Source organism: Schistocerca gregaria, chromosome 5, assembly GCF_023897955.1.
Source record: "Schistocerca gregaria isolate iqSchGreg1 chromosome 5, iqSchGreg1.2, whole genome shotgun sequence".
Classification (NCBI taxonomy): Eukaryota; Metazoa; Arthropoda; class Insecta; order Orthoptera; family Acrididae; genus Schistocerca; species Schistocerca gregaria.
In genome coordinates this window covers 520,167,036-520,189,465 of record NC_064924.1, presented here as the reverse complement: position 1 = coordinate 520,189,465, position 22,430 = coordinate 520,167,036, and the positions used below count along the sequence as shown (strand labels likewise).

At 40.8% G+C, this 22,430-nt stretch overlaps 1 protein-coding gene across 7 annotated transcripts in view; it reads right to left on the bottom strand.

Moving 5' to 3' along the window:
* Nucleotides 1–22,430, bottom strand: part of LOC126272763 (methyltransferase-like protein 25B) — a 96,551-nt gene that overhangs the window by 10,281 nt on the left and 63,840 nt on the right. The window contains exon 10 of one of the 7 annotated variants that reach the window (XR_007549260.1): nt 9,343–9,589. The exons of the other annotated variants lie outside the window; for them this stretch is intronic. The gene's annotated coding sequence lies outside the window, so the exon portion shown is untranslated. The remainder of the gene's footprint in view (nt 1–9,342; nt 9,590–22,430) is intronic. 7 annotated transcript variants of the gene reach the window in all.

Below are 22,430 nucleotides of genomic sequence, written 5' to 3'. Positions count from 1 at the left end.
TACTCTGCCACCCACCAAATCTATGCAATATTCTTGTCCATCCTTACATCCCCCCCCCCCCTCCCCGCTGCCACCAATCCCTTGCCTCATGGCTCATATCCCTGCAATAGACCTAGATGCAAGACCTGGCCCATATATCCTCCCACCACGACCACCACCAGTACCTACTCTTGTCTTGTCACAGACATCTCCTATCTCATCAAAAGCAAGGCTACCTGTGAAGGCAGTCATTTGTTCTACAAACTAAGCTGCAGCCGATGAGTTGCTTTCCATGTGGGCATGACGACTAACAAGTTGTCAGTCCGCATGAGTGGCTCCTGATAAACTGTGGCCAACAGACAGATGGACCACCAAGTTGCTGAACATGCTGCTCAACACAATGTTCTTCACTTTGGCGACTACTTTCCTGCATGCACCATCTGGATACTTCCCACTAACACCAGTTTTTCTGAATTGCGCAGGTTGGAACTCTCCCTGCAATATAGCCTATATTCCCGTAATTCCATGGCCTCATCTTTCACTACTTCTTGCCCTCCATCAACTTAGTTCCTCCTTGTTCCCACTCCAGCACAACACAGCCTTCCATTTCACCAATGCATCCTTTCCCCTCGCCAAACCTTCCTGAATGCAGCCGGGAGCTATACCCTGTCCCCACTCCATCCCTTAACACTCTCAAAGGCAGTGCTAAATCTCCCCCAACACAGTTGGCTTTACGTTATTACCCTCCACCCCCCACTCCCCCCCCCCTCCACTTCTTCCTTACCCTCATCATCAGATTGCTGCTCCCATCATGCACCATTACAACTCAGTCAAGCTGCAGCGGCCAGAGACAATGGTCCTGTATGTGTGTGTTTTCTACTTCAGAAGAAGGCTGTTTGGTTGAAAGCTAAAATGTATAGCACTCTTTCTGTTGTACCTATGTGAAACTCAATGTCTTCTCTATAAGGTGAGTAGCAATCTATCCTTTCCATAATGCTGTTGTTATTTCACAGTGACACAAAAATATACAAGTGTTAATAGAAAATTACTGTTAGAATATTTGTTAATTTTCACACACAAATACCTCATAGACAGAATATATATAGTTACAGATAGACAATTACCACAATCACTGTAAAATAAAATGTTACAGAACACTTTCATGCACTTCTAATAATTTCCGGGTATGCAGCCGGATCCCGTCGACATTCTGCCACGATATTTCGGCCCAGAGACGTCCGGCCATCATCAGGTGAGTACACAACTACTGAAGAGCCCAGGTGCAGTCGTGGTATTTATACCGATTCTCGCGCACGTGTTGACATGCGCGGCATAGCCGAGTTGTACGTGCTGCCCTCGGTGGTGAAAGTAAAAGATCATCTAGTCATTAAGTATCGAATGACGCTGTCTATTCCGCTGTGAATGTATAATTTTAATAACAGGATTCCAAGTTTTATCCAGTTTATAAGATTATCGGCAAGACGTATTTCCACTGATTCCTTGATTACGGAAACCCAAAATCCGGAAACCGGAGCTAAAATTTTTGTTCCATTGTATTCCATTGAATGTCCCAATGAAATACAGTGCTCTGCTACTGCCGATTTTGACGGTTGCCGCAGACGGGTGTATCTTTCATGTTCTGTACATCGTTCATGGACAGTTCTTGTCGTCTGGCCAATATATGCAGAGCAATCCAATGTTGGCATTAGATGCTGAAAACTGCGGCAACACTAAATCTGTACATTGTGTGGACTCTTACAGGACCGTGTGATGCTAACAAAGCCATCAGCAAGTTGGCAACGGGTGATCAAGCTCCACAAGTTCTTGTAAAAGGACTGTAATATTTACATGTAGTGTGGGGCATCCAAAGAAAATGTGAGCTGAGTACTCATCTTCTCCTCAAGATCAGAAAGGTGTGTCAATGGTGTGCAGCCTGTGAAGAAGTTTACAGAAATATCTGTGCTCAAATATGAATCTGACTATTGGACAGGCGTGATGCCCAGGCATTGAATTTGTATGAGATCGTGGAATTTGGGACTAACAGGTGAAATCCTTGCATTGTATCTTGTTGTTTCCCCCCATTCCCACTGCCAGTCTTCTATCATGCATCTGTGCAGGGCACATTGGTAATCTGTGGGACTGCAGTCCAGGTGGCATGCCCTATCACAGCAGGATCTATGGCTAAGCAGTCGACAGCTTCATTGCCAGTGATCTCGCAATGTGATTTCACCCAAGCAAAATAAATGAATGGCCTTCTGCATGCATTGATTCCAATACTTCGATAATCCTGTATACAATGAAGTTTTCTGTCAGATAGCTCCTAAAAGATGAAGTGCTGTTAGAACAGATAAAGAGTGACTGAGTAGGAAATATAAGAGACGCTGTTATCCGCGAGCAGGAACAAAATGCTTCTAGCATTGCAACAAGATCTCCAGTCATGGTCATTGCTTCTGCTGGTAATCATAGCCCAGATTCTTGCAAACATAGTATTCATCCCCCATTTCCAAAAGCCACTGATTTTGGAGCTGTCAATACTGACTTACTAAACAGAAGCGCTGGCAGGTCGATAGACCACTAACACCAACCTGTCAGAACTCCGGAGATGGGAACTTGCCCTTCAGCATATCCTCTCTTCTCGTTATCCGCCAGGCCTCAACCTCCACTAATTTCAAATTGTCACCGTGTGTGTGTGTGTGTGTGTGTGAGCGCGCGCGCGTGCGCGCGCACGCGAGTGTATACCTGCCCTTTTTTCCCCTTAAGGTAAGTCTTTCCGATCCCGGGATTGGAATGACTCCTTACCCTCTCCCTTAAAACCCACATCCTTTCGTCTTTCCCTCTCCTTCCCTCTCTCCAGAAGAAGCAACCGTTGGTTGTGAAAGGTTGAATTTTGTGTGTATGTTTGTGGATCAGACTCTGAATGTGGCTCTCCAGCAGGGATACGACTTCCTCAAATCCTGCCCTGAAATGAGATCCATCCTTCATGAAATCCTCCCCACTCCACCAAGAGTGTCTTTCCGCCATCCACCTAACCTTCGTAACCTCTTGGTTCATCCCTATGAAATCCCCAAACCACCTTCCCTACCCTCTGGCTCCTACCCTTGTAACCGCCCCCAGTGTAAAACCTGTCCCATGCACCCTCCCACCACCACTTACTCCAGTCCTGTAACCCGGAAGGTGTACACAATCAAGGGCAGAGCCACGTGTGAAACCACCCACATGATTTACCAACTGACCTGCCTACACTGTGAAGCTTTCTATGTGGGAATGACCAGCAACAAACTGTCCATTCGCAGGAATGGACACAGACAGACAGTTTTTGTTGGTAATGAGGATCACCCTGTAGCTAAACATGCCTTGGTGCACGGCCAGCATATCTTGGCACAGTGTTACACCGTCCGGGTTATCTGGATACTTCCCACTAACACCAACCTGTCAGAACTGCCTCTGTACTTCCGCTTCGACTGACATCTTTGCCCAAACTCTTTGCCTTTACAAATGTCTGCTTGTGTCTGAGTACGTGCGGATGGATATGTGTGTGTGTGTGTGTGCGCGAATGTATGCCTGTCCTTTTTTCCCCCTAAGGTAAGTCTTTCCACTCCCAGGATTGGAATGACTCCGTACCCTCTCCCTTAAAACCCACATCCTTTCGTCTTTCCCTCTCCTTCCCTCTTTCCTGACGAAGCACCCGCCGGTTGCGAAAGCTCGAAATTCTGTGTGTGTGTTTTATTTATTGTGCCTATCTACCGGCGCTTTTCTGATGAAGCAACGGTTTGTTGCGAAAGATTGAATTTTGTGTTTATGTTTGTGTGTGTATCGACGTGCCAGCACTTTCATTTGGTAAGTCACATTATCTGCACCAAAAGTTTTAATGTGATGCTGTCTTAAAAATTGCACAAAAGTTTTAATGTAAATGTTAGCTTCCTGGTCAAAGGTAATGCCAGTTATTATGTTCACCTTAGACATTTTCAATGGGAATGGGATCATAAAAGTATTTAGTCTAGGTGCTCTAATGGAATGCTTTAAAATCTCCTGAGTATCTAAATACGCTTGGACTAGGGGAGGAAGAGTTGTAGTGAACCAGAAGCGTCCAGTTAAGCACTGTATGGTTAGGTTTGCGGCAATCATTTTGAGACTGTTGGATTCATATTGCTTTCTTTTAGGAAAAGATTTGGCACACAGGTGCCACCTATGTATATACACTGGAGGTTCATGCGCTTTGACCAAGAGTGCAATGGTAAGCATTGAGCACATAGCTCGCAAACAAATTCTCAGTGCTTTATATTGGCACTTATTCATTCTGTTGAGAATAACTGTTCAGTTGCAGATCCATAAAACCACTCCCATAATCAACAATCAGACATACCATCATATGGTAAAGCGTTAGTGCTTTGTCAACATTCAAGACCAACCCGTCTTGTCATAGCTTTGATAATGTTGACAGCTGTCTCACATTCCTTAGCTACATGTTTTTGTGCGCCTTCAAGGTTATATTATGGTCAATGAAGTCATTGGTATTTGACTACCATTTTTGAAGGGAAATGGTATGGGCTTAGTGCTATTACCGCAGGCAGATTTGCATTGTGCCTTGAAAACAATACTGCATTTGATTCAGCTGTGGATACATCCGGCCAATTTCTTGTGAACACTGTTGGAGCATAAACAGTGCAGTGTCAGCTGTGACTTGCACTCTTCTAGGGATGTACTTTCCATGTAAATACATCTATCATCTGCGTATTCCCAAACTCACCTTTTCTGGGAATATCCTATGTAGGTCAATCATGTAGGTGTTGACAGAAGAGGTGTCAAAATGACTAGCAGCAAATGATCAGCGAGGTAAGATAACAGGTGTTCTGCAAATGCGACAGGCAAGTGTTAGTTTTGTGGTTAACCACTGTGAATACATTATCACATATGCAACTTAGGCTCAGAAACAAAGCTAATAGATACATGTTTTAGCTGAAACAGAGTTTTATGTCATTAACCACGTGCATGAGAACATCTTCAATAACTTTCCCTGTGTGAAAATCTGCCCTATTTTTATTACGGAATAGGGCACCACTCTAACTGGAATTTAACCATTCTTTCCACACTCTGTAGGAACACTGTCATAATTAGGTATGATGCCACCAAATCATGATTCTTCCTGGGTTTGAGTGTAGTTATCAATTCACCTATCTTTTGTGACTCAATGCTGTAATGTTCAGCCCACATTTTATTGTAAATGTGTATTGCAGAAATGATGGCATATTTTAGTGGGTTTTGTATGGGCTAGGGACTTCTTTTGCCAGAGATAAAGCTGTCTGTAGCCCAACCACTGACAACAGCTGTAGAAAAGGGTGACTGTCATCAGGATCTTCATCCTCTGTGCTATATGTATATTTGAGGAGGGAGGTGTATGCTTTTGTAATATATGTTATGTAGCACAATTTGTAGACAGTGAATTGTAATGACAGGTGCTGAGGGTTCCTTGAAGCTCTTCACCTTCTTCCACACACTTGACATTTTAGCATCCCTCTTATTTATCTATTGGTTTCCACTTGCATTTTTTGCAGGCTGATGTAGGTTTTTTGGTTTCTATGTCATTTCTGCAGTTCTTCCTTATGTTCACATATGGATCTCTGACATTTGATTTCCCACCACATAGGATTGGCTCTGTTTGTAATGCAATACAGCTTCTGTTGAGGAATTCTCTCTATGGTGGCCTCAGCAATGCACTGTGTTAGTTTGGGATGATCGGAAACTAGGTCCTTGGATGTGTCTTATTGTGGAAGGCTCATTTTTAATCTGTCAACATATTTATTCCAGTTAGCTTTCCTGATTTTCCATCTCTGTGTAGGGTAATCCGGTTGGGGTCTTCCACTGCGCCAAATAAAGTCAGAACAATTGGGTGATCAGAACCCAAAAGCACTACTTCTACTTCCAATTGGTTAGTACTGTCACATGAGGTGATGTGAAGTTTAGGTCAATTGCTAATCTTGTCTGTAGCTGTGGGATTATTCTTGAGAGAGACATGTCATTCAGCAGCACTTGGTTTTTGTCTTTTAGGACTGCCACTAGTAGTTCACCACTGTGACAGTTGCTCTTGCATCCCCATGTTGTGTGATAGGCTTGGAACTCCCCCACCACAAGCAGTGGATAACCAAATTGTTGTAACAGAGATGTAACACTGGAGCCTGATAGTAGCTTGTTAGGCCAGAATCTGAGGCTCATGTAGATATTGCTTGGCATGTATGTTTTGTTTGCTGAAGTTAATTTTAAGAAAATAGTCTATCATCATCGACATGCACACATAAAAGAGAAAGAAAACTTGCTAGCTTTTGGAATAAACCCTTCCTCGAGCTACAGTCACACATACACACAATCAAGCACATAAACCCTCCCACACACATATTCAGAATTTTTCTACTATATGTGTAAGGAAAGTTTTATTTTAGAAGTATAGCTACCCCTCTGTATCCATTATTTCTGTCACTTCTAATGACGTAGTCAGGGAAATGGAAGTCCTTCATGAACCTGAGCCTTGCTTCGGAAAAGTCGCAGATGAAAAATTTGTGCATTTTTGTGTAATAGGTAAGACATTCTTTAATGGATCTAAGTGACATAACATTCCATTATAGTGAGCTCTTGATAACAGTAGCCACCATTTAAAGAAACTGAAGAGATCAGATCAATAACAATAAGTCTATAATGCCTAATTTCATTTTTCGTATTGGGGATTTCCGCGTAATTTTTTTACCCCCAGTAAGTAGGTTTTCAAAAAACGCAGTTTGTCTTTTGATTACTTCATATTATAGAAATTAAATGGAGCAAAGAGGTGTTAAGCACCTTAATTCAGGCATACAGCAAGAAAAGGTGCCTATATGACCTGCTGTATCATAATACAGTACATCAGCAATCGTTCATCATTTCCTTCTAAGTAATATGCATATAATGTTACATGGTGATTTTCGATTTTGTATCATAATGTCTTAGGTTATGAAAGTTCATATTTGATTTGATTGGATTTTTTGCTTTATTTCAGCATACCAGTAAAGAGAAACTGGCATTGATGGCAAGAAAGTATGTGCAGTTTCGCCCAGTGCAACAGACGATGACTGCAAAACTCTGAGTAGCACACTGCACATTGAATTCAATTTTCCAAACTTGGAAAAATAACACAAGTTGCACCTCTAAGTATAGGTCTTTTAAAGTGTCGCAAATTGCAGTGCATACACCGACAACAACTTTTGAATTGGTGGGCTATGCTAGTCTGTGGCTAAAAGCCGGACTCTTTTTAAGAATCCCTGGTCGCCAGGAAACGTAATGTTACAACCAGCCTGCAATATAACAGGGCATGCACTGGTATTTTTTCAGTGATCTAGGTTAGTATGATCACAAAACATGTAAACATATGATTTAATTCTAACTTTCGAGAGATGGCCTCCCTCACGACTGTGTCACACTAATTCCATCTTCTATCATAGACAGCAGTTTCTCGAAACAGGCCAGATCCATCCTCACGATGTTCTGAAATTCTTGTGGACCTTTGGGACTCAGTTCTTTCGTGAGTAATATAATCCCCTGCCTTCGTTCCTGCTTTTCAGCCAGGGTCAAACCCAACATCATCTGGCTTTTCGTTTTCATCACCGTTCTGCCCAAATCTAAATATTTACTGTCACTGCCAGGGCAATAGCTCCAAAAACAAGTGGGTGCTCCACATTCAAAGTGTAAATTTAGATATACACATACCTGTGTAACCAAGTGTTGTAATATAAAACCAATTGTTGAGTCTGTAATTGGCTCTGAGCACTATGGGACTTAACATCAATGGTAATCAGTCCCCTAGAACTTAGAACTACTTAAACTAACTAACCTACGGACATCACACAACACCCAGTCATCAAGAGGCAGAGAAAATCCCTGACCCCGCCGGGAATCTAACACGGGAACCCGGGCATGGGAAGCGAGAGCCTGTAATTCAGAACAGTAGTAACCTACTTAATAGAATAACAATTACTTAATAAATAATGATAAAAAACAATTTCTTTTTAAAGAGGAACCTTGAGCTCATATAAATAATTTGAACAAATGACATTCCAATATGCCACATGGTTCCCCTAGTGTTTCGCATGGCAGAACAAATGACTTTACAAGAGATCAGATGGTTCTATTTGTGTTTCGCATGTTATTACCATCTACTGCACATGTGCGCCATGTATATCCCATGTGAATGGTGTAATTGGTCTATGTGGGGCGCTGGTGCATAAGTGTATGGTTTACATGCATCGTTTAATGATGGCTTAATACTATCTGCTACAGTGTGAACATCCACAGGTATGACTGGAGCATGTTGTTGCAGAATACTACATACAGAGGTATGGGTATAATTAATTAATGATCCACTGAGGTTGAGAATGATATGGATTTCTTTGTATTGGTGTTCTAGGGTACCAATTAGTCACAACAGCAAGTGTTGCCTTTCTTGTTGCTTACTGATGTGCATGCTGACAGCTCGCGTGTTCTGTAGGTGTGTCGGAGGCGGCCGCAATACTGCCCTCGGTTCTAGTGGTGGGGCTAGTGGGGGCTGCTGGAGGGGGGGGCCACAGTTGCTGAAAATAGTGAGGTGGTTGGCCGGCTGCTCGCACTGGCAATGTAGGAAGTACTGTAGGGTCTCGTACGTCGATCAGATGCACTGCCGTCTTGATTGCAAGCTGCCTATTTTCCTACGATGCATGAGCTTCTTGAAAGCTGACGTTATGGTATAACATTCTATATTTAATTTATCTTTGTGTTATGTACTTAAGGGCATGTTTTATGCATGGAGTTGTAATTTGCTTTTCAGTGCACACATACTGGAAGTGCTTATTTTGGACACATGTCAATGCTATGTGTACCAGTGCATTGACTGCAGTTTGTTTAGTCATTACATAGCTGCCCATAATAAAAACAGTTATGACACTGCAGCACTGGGAAACATAAGGTTCTACCAGGCAACAAACACTGCGTATTTTAACACAGCATGGTCCTGCTGTGATTTGAATACACTCAGTTAATGCTCATGCGAATTATCCCTTACGTTATGCACCTGGGGTACGTAAGCTCCTGGATCGTTTGGAGAGATTATTTGCTCCTAATGAGGGTGTTTACAATTGCGGTATTTATAGTCTCAATTTTAACTCTATTCCTCCTGGATGAAATGTTCAGTGTATGATTTGTTTGTTACTGCCTTGCTGTCTTGAGTTTTTTGCCAAATGGCAACAGGTGTACTCTACCACTATTTTTATCTATGCTCTCCGCAAATGCTACAAAAGGATCACTGCCATGTAACTCATACAAGTTCACTGGTTGCTTATTTATAAGCTCAGTGTTGTTGCTGCTACTCACATGGTGTTTTGCTGCAGGTTGATTGCCGTTATGATGTGTAGGTCAAACTACCTGTTGGATATCCCTTGCAGGCTGTGTGGCTGATATCTGGTGAAGTTTATTCATCTTGTTGAGCAACTGTTTGTCCTCCCCACGTTGCTGTTTCATAAGTTAATTGGTGATAGGCATCTCTTGGTTGTCAGGTAAGTTGATTTCACCAATGGATTCATCCATATGGTCTTTGACAGTGTTCAGGAGCTGAAGAGCACTATTAAGAGTATTAGAAACACCATAAGAGCACTATTAAGAGTATTAGAAACACCATGTGGTACTATTGACAACTGATTGCAAATGTTCAGGGGCCACTGTCCACCCAACACCCATGACAAGTTAACGATCACTTTAGTGGATGCATGTGCAAAAACTGGGCCAAAGCACTGTTAACTCTGTCACCAGGAAACCTAAATAATGTTTCAAAATAAGTTAAACCCTGCAGAGAAAATTCTAATTGTGACTTCTGTGGAACACTTGTTGCTAGGCAACCTCAATTTACTGTTCTTATAACACTAAGCAAAATGAATAAAAATATGTTACCCTCTAAACTCTCTGGTGCTGAAATGGCAGAAGTTGGACCACTTCTTTCTAACACATTTTCCTGCTGTCAACCTTGAAAATTTGCAATGGTGTCAAGCAGTAGTTACTCCAGAGCTGTTGCTGAACCTCGTTTCATTTACTATACTGTGTTTCAAGTATTCTTTTCAAACATTTTTGTTAGAATTAATTTATATCCTGTAGAACTGCATACTATTCCTGAGTATTGTTCATTTGTAAAGTCAGTTAAGTTCTGATTAGATTTAGATTCAGGTGAACTGCAGTTTAAATGTGATAGGTGTTCATAAAAAGTCAGGTAGGCAGGATGCATTCCCACATTTGGCAGCATGACGAAATTTGCTGCGCATCTGTCACTATCCTCCCCACATGGCCAACATGGCGCCACTGCACCACTTCCCACCTCATACACTCTTCCATAAGCATCAAATTCAAATTCTGTGCGACCCATCTACCGAAGCTTCATCTGTGAATATAAGAGAACCCAAAGAAAACATAAAAATTAACTCGAGTAACCACGGCTTTATTTGCGAATGTAAGATGTCTCTGTATTTTTTGTTCTTTGTGTGTGTGTGTGTGTGTGTGTGTGTGTGTGTGTGTGTGTGTGTGTGTGTGTGTTTCTTGGAACGGGGCAGCAAAAATATGGGAGCACCAAAAACACAACACATCACCATGCCTAAGACAGTGTAGGAAACCTGTTGGCATTCAAAACAGCTTACAGTTATCTCAGAATGTCTCAATACAGGTACTATACGGTTTTCACAGGAATATTATACCACTCCTCCAGCAAAATATAGCAAGTTCAGGTAACGAGGATGGAATTCTAGTTCACCCTGTAATTCCCTGCTTCTGATGTCCCTTTGTGTGTTTTGATGCTGACAGGGTTCATGAGTGTGACATTCAGTACTGCAGTGATTTTTGCAGCCATTGTCATCTTATTTTTGACACAATCCTCTTCAACGGCCTTCTGTCATGACCATTCAACACTTTTGGTCATGTTGTGACTTAGAGGATTATGTTTTTCCACTTTCCCTGTATGCGGTATAAATCTACACAGGCACTGCTCTGACCCTGACTAACACTTCCAACATATTGAGAACACTGCACAGGTGTCATTTCAACGGTAAAAATAAAATTTCGTGAGTTTTGTGAATGACGGTGTCCAAAAACATACCTTTTGATGTGTAATATCCCAATGTAAAAGGTTCTTGCTGATTGATAAACATTTAGCATCGTAAATTTGTGTTTCATAATAAGATATATTGAAATTTCTGACAAAAGGGCATAAATTAATATAAACTTCACCAAAGTTTGCTCAAAGAGAGGTTTATTGACCTCAAAAGAACTTTCTTTATTTTCTTTCTCTATTCTTAAACACTGAAAACACATTGCAAAAAACATAAAAAGCTTCAACCAACAATATTCATTAAATCTTGTTTCGATTCATTCCTAGACATCATTCTTCTTCCTGCTTCCTGGCCTTTAATGCATCCTTCTCATTTCTCACGAGTATACGCTTTGCCAGAAGCCTCTGTTATGTGTTTCACATCTTTCTCTATGAACTGTCCATGAACTGTCCATTTCATGGTCATTTTGGAACTTGCATTGGCTCTTGAGCAAACTTTCTTATTCCTGATATTCCTAGCTTAGGAGTAAATGGAAGTTCATATACTTTTTCTGAGTAGTCTATCAGTTCCAAAAGTGAAGATGCAACCGTATTTCCTGCAATCGATTTCCTAGGCAGAACAGGTAGGTCTCCATATGTGTCACGATCTTTATTCCTCAATTCAATTAACGTATGTACCCACACTTTCCTTTCTTTTTGGTCTTCTGAGTATAAAAGTATCTGGGGCACCATGTCAGTAAATGCAAACCATGACAAATGCTGGATTGTTCGCAAGACAATATCTGCTATTGCCTTTTTCTGGGATTTTAGGACCTTCAATTGATAAAGAATATGATGGGGTCCTTCCACTCAAGAGACTTTCGTTTTTAATGCAAACCACCAGTGACAGTAAATGCCAACACTGTATTCCACAAGCAGTTGTAAGATCTTCACTTTTAATGGCATGTTTTGAAACCCATATGTGACAAATCTTACTTGCAATCGCTAACTACTGGAGTGACTTTCTGGACCAATTGAGAAATTAACAACAGTGTTACCCAGTGGAATCAAAGGTTCTGGAAAGGTTATTGTCAGTTGAGGGATTGATTTCAAGTTCTGTTGCACTATCAAGCATGTTGCTAACCTTATCACTCCACTTGTTGTTAGACAAAAATTTCCCATCCAATTGTTTCATCAAGTGGCACAAAGACAACTCATTAGTATGAATAGCACAAACCAACCAGATAAGATTACGATTCAGCTTTGTTTCAACCAATGTTAAAACTCGCTGAGTTACCACTAATAGTCTACAAACTTTTATCAATGTGTTTCTCTTTCTAAAAAAAAATCCGCAGGTTGGTTAGCAATAACTTCAGCACGATTTCTTTCTATTAAGTCTTTCTCTGGAAAAAGGTGGCAGAAATACCTTCCACCTGGCTCACTGCAAACAGTGCAACACTCTTCTTGTACAATAATAGGAAACTGATCACTTGAGTTATCTGTTTTTAACAGAACTAGTGGAATCTTGGCATCCATCAAAGAAGATACATTTCGTCTTGCTTATCCTGCATCGAACACAGAATTCTTTAAGTGGTTTCGTGACTTTTTCTTGGGCTCTTTTTACCTTATTGTGATCAACCACAGGTCTCCCATGGATGCCCATATGGTTATAATGGCTGACGCCAGCGATCGGGCGACTGGGGCGGTGCTACAACATCAAATCCCTAGAGTAACCCAACCCTTATGGCTTTTCTCATGGAAACTTACCAAATCCCAGAAAATGTGGTCAACCTTCGACCATAAGCTTTTGGCGATATACAAGGCGGTTCAGTACTTCTGAGATGACATCAATAGCCGGCTGCTTACTATCTACACAGACCACTGCCTTCTGGCTGACGCTGTTCGAAGTCCACCAGCCAATACCTCCCCTCAATGATTCCACAACCTGGACTTGATTTCACAATATACTATAGTTGTCCGCTATGTTTAGGGAGCAATATTCACAATATACTATGGTTGTCCACTATGTATAAGGAGCAAACTTGGTGGCTGACTACCTCTCACGACTTGCCACCACCTCGACTTTGACCAACCAGCAAAGGCAAAAGCAACTGACACCGACCTCCAAAACCTGCTATCTGGACACCATCCAGCTCAAGCAGTGCACCATCACAGGCACAACCAAATCAGTTTGGTGCAACATATCTCATCGTAGGCAATGACCAGTCATTCCACAAAACTTCTGGAAGACAGTTTTCAACCTCCGACACAAACTCATAATGGAATGTTTTGTTTGGACTAACATTAAATAGGACTGCGCTGTATGGATGACAGCCTGCATCCAATGCCAACAGCCCAAGACAGTACATCACGCTCAATCACCCTTCGGGAAATTCCCCATACCGAAGGGCTGTTTCCTACATATCCACATATACCTAGTGGGCCACTCCCAGATTCAAACGGATACAAGTACATCTTATTAGCCACAGACAGGACAATGTGATGGGTGGAGGCCACACCCCTGACTGATATCTTCGTCGATACTGTTGCTTGAGTTTTCATGACCCTGTGGATTGCACGCTTCAGCTGCCCAGAGTCCCCAACAAATGACCGACAGTTCATGTCGGCCCTGTTCTTTGAGCTCTGCCACATCTGTGGGTACCTTCTGGTTCCATACAATGGTCTCACATCCTCAATCCAACAGACACGTGGAACGGTGGCACCACGCCCTCAAGACAGTGCTCGTATGCCACAACCAGGAGTGGACTGAGGCCCTCCCCTGGGTGCTGGTTGGCATATGAGCTGCCTACGAAGAAGATCTTGTTGCCTCAGTGGTAGATGTGCTCAATGGGGAACCGATCACACTCCCAGCACAGTTCGTGTAACAAACCACCAACCCCGTGGACATCAACCTGCGGACCGAGTAAAATGAGTCAGGGACCACACACACCACGTCCGCATCCCACTGCCGTTCTAACACACCAAACTGACCATCTTTGTGCAAAAAGACCTCCAATCATGTACACATGTCATGCTCAGGACTGACGCCATCAAACCCACCCTGCACCCTGTGTAAAGTTGCCCATACAAGGGCGAAACACTTTTAATATCTTGCAAGCTGGAAAAACAACAAGAGTGTCACTGAACTGCCTAAAGCCGGCGTGGACTTTAGCAGACACACCCAGTGTTTGCCCTCCACTGGCCCCAGCTGAAGGCCTCCCAAGCCAATTTACAGTCAGTCTAGGCCTGTGAGACATTCCCGTAACACTGCAGAATTCACTACTCATGGTTATGGCCAAATTCGACAACAGTTGGGCTATAGCATGGTCTCGAGGTCATTAGGGCACTCTACACCTTTTCCACCTATGATCGACACAGCTGGTCTGAAATCCACTCTTTCTTCAGATGGCTACCTGATCATATCAGCCCCAGAGCACTTGACACTCGGGACACTACCGCCGACGGAGCAACAGCCTCACCAACACCAGACGACGAACCACCAACACCTCAACAGACATCACCACTGTCCCATCACCACCACCGCTGACATCATGGGCCAGCCGCCCTCTACAGCCGCCCAGGCACCTGGCGGATTACGAAATATTGGCCCTTGCTATTGCCAGTGAGACAACACATCACGACATACTCCAGTCAATGTTCTCCGCACTTGTTGGGGGAGGGACTCTGTGGGGACGTAGAACCCCCAATAATATCACTGCCGTACTGCAGCAAGAACAACTGTATCCTTGCCAGAAGAGTTCTCTGTACTACATGCTCTATGCTACACGCTTGCTATCACCAGTGGGACAACACATCACGATATACACCAGTGAATGCACTCCGCACTTGTGGGGGAGGGGCTCTGTGGGGACGTAGAACCCCCAATAACATCACCACCCTACCGCAGCAAGAACAACTGTATCCTTGCCAGATGAGTTCTGTGTACTACATCCTCTATGCTACATGCATTGTGTAGAAGCTGCCACAATAAAAGTATTCATAGTGAGTGACGGGAGAACGAGTGATTATTTATCCTTTTAATTACCCTGCCCACTCTCCATTACCTACAAATCCAACCTTCTCTCTTTAATCTTTAATAAGCACTAGTTCTTTGATAGGGATCTTCATATCCTTAGAACAAGAGCAGGAGATGTGTACATCATGTTTACAGTCAGTGCCATGTGAACATGGATCCTGAAATTGTGAACATAGCTTAATCTCACACTTGCAATTGTGAATGTCAAAGAGTTTGTCTAACACTGCTATGAAAACCTCTTTCACTTCCAGTTTTCCTCTGCTAAGTGATATGTTTTTGGCCTTTTCCCAGTTTTGCTCTTTCTTCTTCAGGACTGCAACTCTCGAATTTAAAATTGGCACCACAAAACAATTGTTTGCTATCGCCTATTTTCCAAGTACTTTTAGATAAATATCCTTTTCAAGAGTAGCTGCTGGGTAATTTTTGACATTCTCTCCAATCTTCTCTCTCAACAGAGCCCAAATCTTAGAACATCTTGCAGAGTTAGGAGTTCAGAAGGCAGCATTTATCAATCAGTTCCACTGAAGTTATCCATGTGAGTGGTAATTGCCAGTCTCATATTCCTTTTACTAGCCACGATTCCAAGTTTTCAGATTTTGCAAGTGGAAGAAACTATTCGAGTCTGCAAAAAGGAAGACAAGAAAAAGTCACCTTTTATAAGACATTAATAAAAAGACACTGTCCTGCGCATGAGTATTGCCAGTTTAAAAACTGTAAGAGTGGTATTAAAAAAGTTTACAGATTTTATGGTATATTCTTATCATTAGAGCAAGGGCAGAAACAATGATAAGAAGGCACTTCTTGAAAGAAGATGGTTTGCTGAATATTTTTAATGAAATGACAAAATATGATGAAACTTAGGTACCTACTTACCAAGCAAAACAACGTAATTGCCATTTCTCGTAAATATAATTGGGAATTGCTAACCAAAAGACAATTTTATGATCCCCTCATTTCCTGAAAAATGAAGTAAAACTATTTGACACACCCTACTGTACGAAGAAGAAGAAGTATGGGTTAAGGAGTGGACATGCTTGAAGTGACATACATGGTGGTAAAAGGATACAGTTCAGGGCAAAAATATAATTTCAAGGAAGGAGGTGGGATGGAATAGAAGCAAAAAGAAACAGGGGGAGCGACAGTCTGGTTTGCAAATGTGACGGAACGGGGTGAGAAAAGAAGAGGGGAAAGAATTACAGTTCTTGTGACAGGTGATGAAGACTGATCCATCCTATGGGCATTTTAGTTGCTGGCTGGCCACTTTGAAGTGATGTAAAATGCTAGTCAAAACCTAGTGGCCAATTGATGTGTAACACATTCAGTCTATAGAGACCCTATCCTTTGTTATATATATCCTATAATTGGTGCTGAAAGACTTATTTCATACTATACAGCATGAGCATGACAGAGCTGGCAACTGAACACTCACATGTATAAAAATCATTAGATAGATGGGATCGTTTTGTGGTATCATTAAGAGCCCCAGAAATATATTGTGGGTGTTAATTGGGAAGCCACATATTTATTTGGAATGGTAAAGAAGGATTTTGGATAGCTGTAAGTAATGTCAGGATATGACTTGTGGATGTCATACATGTTCTGTGGCTGGCAGTAACATTCCAGTTCAGAGTGGTATATCTCAACAAGGGGAACACTTTTATCATGTTTTGAGATGGGTCATGATAAAATTAAATTCAGGGTTGGTAAAATATTTCTAGCGTGTACCTGAGTTTCAGTCTTCTTGGTTTTATTGTGACTTTGTCCTAGATCGGTGCTGGGTCAACACGATTATAAATGGATTGGGCATGGTTGGTTAGTTTAACTGGTGGCTGGATGCTCTTGCTGTCACAACCGGGTCATTCCATGCCAAATCACGCAGGTCATGTCACCCCATCATCTCACATCTTCATGAAACGTTGCACATTTGCTTATATTTATAACATAAGAATTTATGCACAATGTTTTTACTCTCAGACTAAAACTTTTTTTTATATCGAGTTTTAAACGTAATAACAATCTGATAGTTGGGCTTTGCAATATGATAATTGGGCTTTGTGAAATGGTACATATCTACACAAATACCCATGACTCAGGTGCTGATGAAGCTTTTGATTTGGAATTTTTTTTCCTAAGTTAAGGGAAGCACATACTTAACAGACATGTAATTAAGCAGTAAAGTTACAAAGAACAATACAAAAAAATTTGATACGTGTCACTTCCCATTTTTTGGAAAAGTATAGATGTATTGAAAAATGCTGAAAACTGCATCACATTTCTCCAACCTAGTGGGAACATATAATGGGTCTTAAATAATTCCCAAGACAGTAAACGCTGTAAGAAAATAAAATTATTAATGGGTTTTCTATGAATGGATACAATAGCCGACACCCACTGCTTCATATTTTCATGAAACTTTTTCTACGTGTTACTTTCTGCTAGACAATAGTCACATACCTCACATAGATTGAGGGGACATAATGTACATTTCTTACACAAACATAAATGATGCAACTTGAGTTTGTCACTAGGATTGCATTACTTCAGACAAAAATAACAACAACAACAATAATAATAATAATAGTAACAGAAAGTATCTTATTTCCAACACATTACTGTTGTATTTCCACAGATATTACAGAAGGTATATAACTTTATTGGGAAAAAATTAGAAATTATTCTTGACTTAAGGGAATATAGAAAATCAACTTACGGTGTTGTGGCCCAAACAATGATTTTTAAATATGTCATACACTTTCTGGCAGCTGATACCTGATTTATTTTCATTGACACTCCGATATTATTTTTTAAAAAAAGAACAGGTACCCTGAATTTTGATAGATACTGGATGTTCATTTAACATGTATCACATCACTGTTCGGAAGATCATTCAAATCAAGTTATGTAAACTGACAACCTATAATAAGGCTGCCTCATAAAAGTACAGGGTCAAAAGTTATAAATGTAATTGAAAAATTTTCATTACAAGGGTTAAGTTCATTTATGGTATCAAATTAGCATTCTGATAACTTCATATATTTTTCATTAAAGTAATACATCCTGCCTAATGATGTTGATTTAGGTACACCAACAGTACATAAAAAGGCAGTTTTCCAAAGTCACGAAATAAGGCCAAAAGAATGATACTGCTGGTTCAGGTAGGTGGAGAAAATGTAGTTGAATGTCTCCTCCTTCATCACAGACATTTCTGACGAAGGCAGCTGTGTCATCAGATACAGCTGCTACAAAAGAATTTTGTTGAGGACGAGTGCATGTCCATTGTGTGGCATTTTCATTGAATGAAAAAATCAAGGAAGGCTTTTTAGAAGAATTTACTCTTCTAATCTCTAAAGAATCACAAGAAAGTGGTTTGTAATGGTGAAAATTCCTGGTACCAGGTATTGTGCGAGTTGTCGAAAATCTCTTCTCGAAGTTCTTGCATAGGAAATCTACATTGACTTTCTCTCAGAAGTGAAGAAAACATGTGTCAATAATAGCCTTGCAGAAATTGTGACCACCGGATGCATTTGTTATTTGTGCATCATCCACTAGTTGAAGACTAGCTCTTCTCAATATACGTTTTACCATTCCTCCCAAACCATCGCACACAGATTTACTGTGGCTAGTAGCGAAAGACAAATGCTCAGCATCAATATAAAAATTGTTTCTGTGACCACACAAATTTTTAAAGCTTTTTCTATTTTTATATTGAGCAGCATATCCATCAGGGAAATAATGCACTCTCTTCACTTGTGGGTAATGCTCTGTCAGCCACTTAACCATTTCTTTCCGCACAGCATTTACAAAACCTACATCATGTCCCATATCATCACTTATAAAGCAATGATTCATTATTACCAATTTACTTTCTTCATTTACCACATAAAAACACACATGATGGATTGTACAGCTGCTTCTTATCCAGTGGTAACTCTGAACTTTGTTCTGAATTATAAAAGTGTCGTTTTCAGCAGAGTCCATTAACAGAATTGCTTTTTCTAGGGTTAGATTTTCTTCAATATTTTCAATTATTTTTACTGACACTTTGACATAACTGAGTGTAGTTTAAGTGCTTATAATTTTGTTACCAACAAGTCTATGTATTCACCCACAGCTGCAGACTGTTTTACCAATTCTGCCCAATGATCTGTGTTTATCCACTGGCAATTTCATCATCAGTATCTTTGTAAGCTAATTTCTGTTTTAATAATTTTGACAGTTTGTCATCACTGGGACAATTATCAAAGTGATTAAGCGTACAGTCATAGTTTTCAGAGTCACACACAAGAAATTTTATAAGTTCGTTGTATGTTTCTTCAGTGTGTTCCGCATCCAAAAGCAGTTTTACATTTTGATGGATCCCCCCCCCCCCCCCCCCCAACACACACACTCTGAATGAGTGCCGGCAAGACCAGCTAAAATACACCGCTTCGGTCTTAGTGAACATTTAGAAAGACCGATGTTAATGTTAGGATTCTCCCATTTAAAACAAGAGTGCAGTTCTCTTAAGTTTCAAAGAATGAGTCTTTTTAGCATATATACATTCTTCTGAATGCTAACTTTGTCTTTTGCACCTGGTAACATTCGAGCATATTCATCATTTTGGTAGAAATCAGTGACAATCTATACCACTTCATCAACAATAACTTTCCCCTTTTTGGTTTAGGAATTGATAAAATACCCATTACTGTTTTCAGTTTCCTTGCTTGTCGAACCACATTACATTGAATTCTGACATTACGTTTTCTTTTGATCAAGATTGTGGAGCTAAAGTTAATGTTTGAATTTTCTTCAGGTACTATAACACTAACCACTTTTTCTTTCACTAATAATATCATGGCATCAAAATCTTTGGCTTTCTTAACAATTTCATCATCAAATTTTTCTTCTATGTGTTCAGAATCTTCAATACTGCAATGTAATGCCCGACACACTTTTCTTTCCAAAACTTGCTTCATCTTTCTCTAGCTTCTTTTTGTCATTTGAAGCCTTGCTGTGCTTTGGAATGGAGACAAGTTTTAAGAGCACTCCAAATCATTTTAAGTTTTATTTGCATTCTCAATATTTCGTTTTGACTTTTCAGTAATGATTCATAAAATGTCACCTCTGGGTCATCTGCATCACTTTCATTTCTATCACTGATGTCAGTTTTCTGTTCACAAATCTTACGAAATGTAGTGCACAGTTTTTGGTCTGGTGTTACATAGATTCTTTTAGCACTTAATGTTTTTGTTAAAGACAAGCAAACTGACCTCCAAGATTTTTTAGCTGTTTGTCTGTGTTTTTGAAAGGATCACAACAAGTTCTTTGATGACTTTCTAAAACTTGTAAGTAATAGTATCTGTGATGTCCATGTATAGTAGCACTTTCTTGATGTTGTGGAAAGCTAATATTGGATCGCAGCAATATCAAATCTTGTTGGTGCTCGCTCAGCTCTTATGTTTTTTGTAAAGTTTTTACTAAGGTATAGGTTGTCAAATGACAGTGCTTTTGGTAATTTTCCAACAATGCATGAATTCACACTTTCCATTGCAATTAACTGAGCACTAATTCACTTAAAACATACTTTGTACAAGTGGAATGATGGGGCCACACCACAAACAGATATGACATATCCCACAGAAAGACAAAGAGCAACTGAGGTCAAATAGACAAATGATTACATGCCAGTTATTCTCAACAACGTATTTTAGCAACTGTTGCGGTGTTTTCATGCCTATACAGGTTTTAAACAAGCTACTGCTGCCTAAGAAAACTTTTTTATCACTGTGAGCAGGTGGTTGGTTGAATATATAAATCATATATATTACAGCCCCCCATGAACCATGGACCTTGCCGTTGGTGGGGAGGCTTGCGTGCCTCAGCGATACAGATGGCCGTGCCGTAGGTGCAACCACAATGGAGGGGTATCTGTTGAGAGGCCAGACAAACGTGTGGTTCCTGAAGAGGGGCAGCAGCCTTTTCAGTAGTTGCAGGGGCAACAGTCTGGATGATTGACTGATCTGGCCTTGCAACATTAACCAAAACGGCCTTGCTGTGCTGGTACTGCGAACAGCTGAAAGCAAGGGGAAACTACAGCCGTAATTTTTCCCGAGGACATGCAGCTTTACTGTATGATTAAATGATGATGGCGTCCTCTTGGGTAAAATATTCCGGAGGTAAAATAGTCCCCCATTCGGATCTCCGGGCGGGGACTACTCAAGAGGATGTCGTTATCAGGAGAAAGAAAACTGGCGTTCTACGGATCGGAGCGTGGAATGTCAGATCCCTTAATCGGGCAGGTAGGTTAGAAAATTTAAAAAGGGAAATGGATAGGTTAAAGTTAGATATAGTGGGAATTAGTGAAGTTCGGTGGCAGGAGGAACAAGACTTCTGGTCAGGTGACTACAGGGTTATAAACACAAAATCAAATAGGGGTAATGCAGGAGTAGGTTTAATAATGAATAGGAAAATAGGAATGCGGGTAAGCTACTACAAACAGCACAGTGAACGCATTATTGTGGCCAAGATAGATACGAAGCCCACACCTACTACTGTAGTACAAGTTTATATGCCAACTAGCTCTGCAGATGACGAAGAAATTGAAGAAATGTACAATGAAATAAAAGAAATTATTCAAACAGTGAAGGGAGACAAAAATTTAATAGTAATGGGTGACTGGAATTCGAGTGTAGGAAAAGGGAGAGAAGGAAACATAGTAGGTGAATATGGATTGGGGCTAAGAAATGAAAGAGGAAGCCGCCTAGTAGAATTTTGCACAGAGCACAACTTAATCATAGCTAACACTTGATTTAAGAATCATGAAAGAAGGTTGTATACATGGAAGAACCCTGGAGATACTAAAAGGTATCAGATAGATTATATAATGGTAAGACAGAGATTTAGGAACCAGGTTTTAAGTTGTAAGACATTTCCAGGGGCAGATGTGGACTCTGACCACAATCTATTGGTTATGACCTGTAGATTAAAACTGAAGAAACTGCAAAAATGTGGGAAATTAAGGAGATGGGACCTGGATAAACTGAAAGAACCAGAGGTTGTACAGAGTTTCAGAGAGAGCGTAAGGGAACAATTGACAGGGATAGGGGAAAGAAATACAGTAGAAGAAGAATGGGTAGCTCTGAGGGATGAAGTAGTGAAGGCAGCAGAGGATTTAAGTAGGTAAAAAGACGAGGGCTAGTAGAAATCCTTGGGTAACAGAAGAAATATTGAATTTAATTGATGAAAGGAGAAAATATAAAAATGCAGTAAATGAAGCAGGCAAAAAGGAATACAAACGTCTCAAAAATGAGATCGACAGGAAGTGCAAAATGGCTAAGCAGGGATGGCTAGAGGACAAATGTAAGGATGTAGAAGCTTATC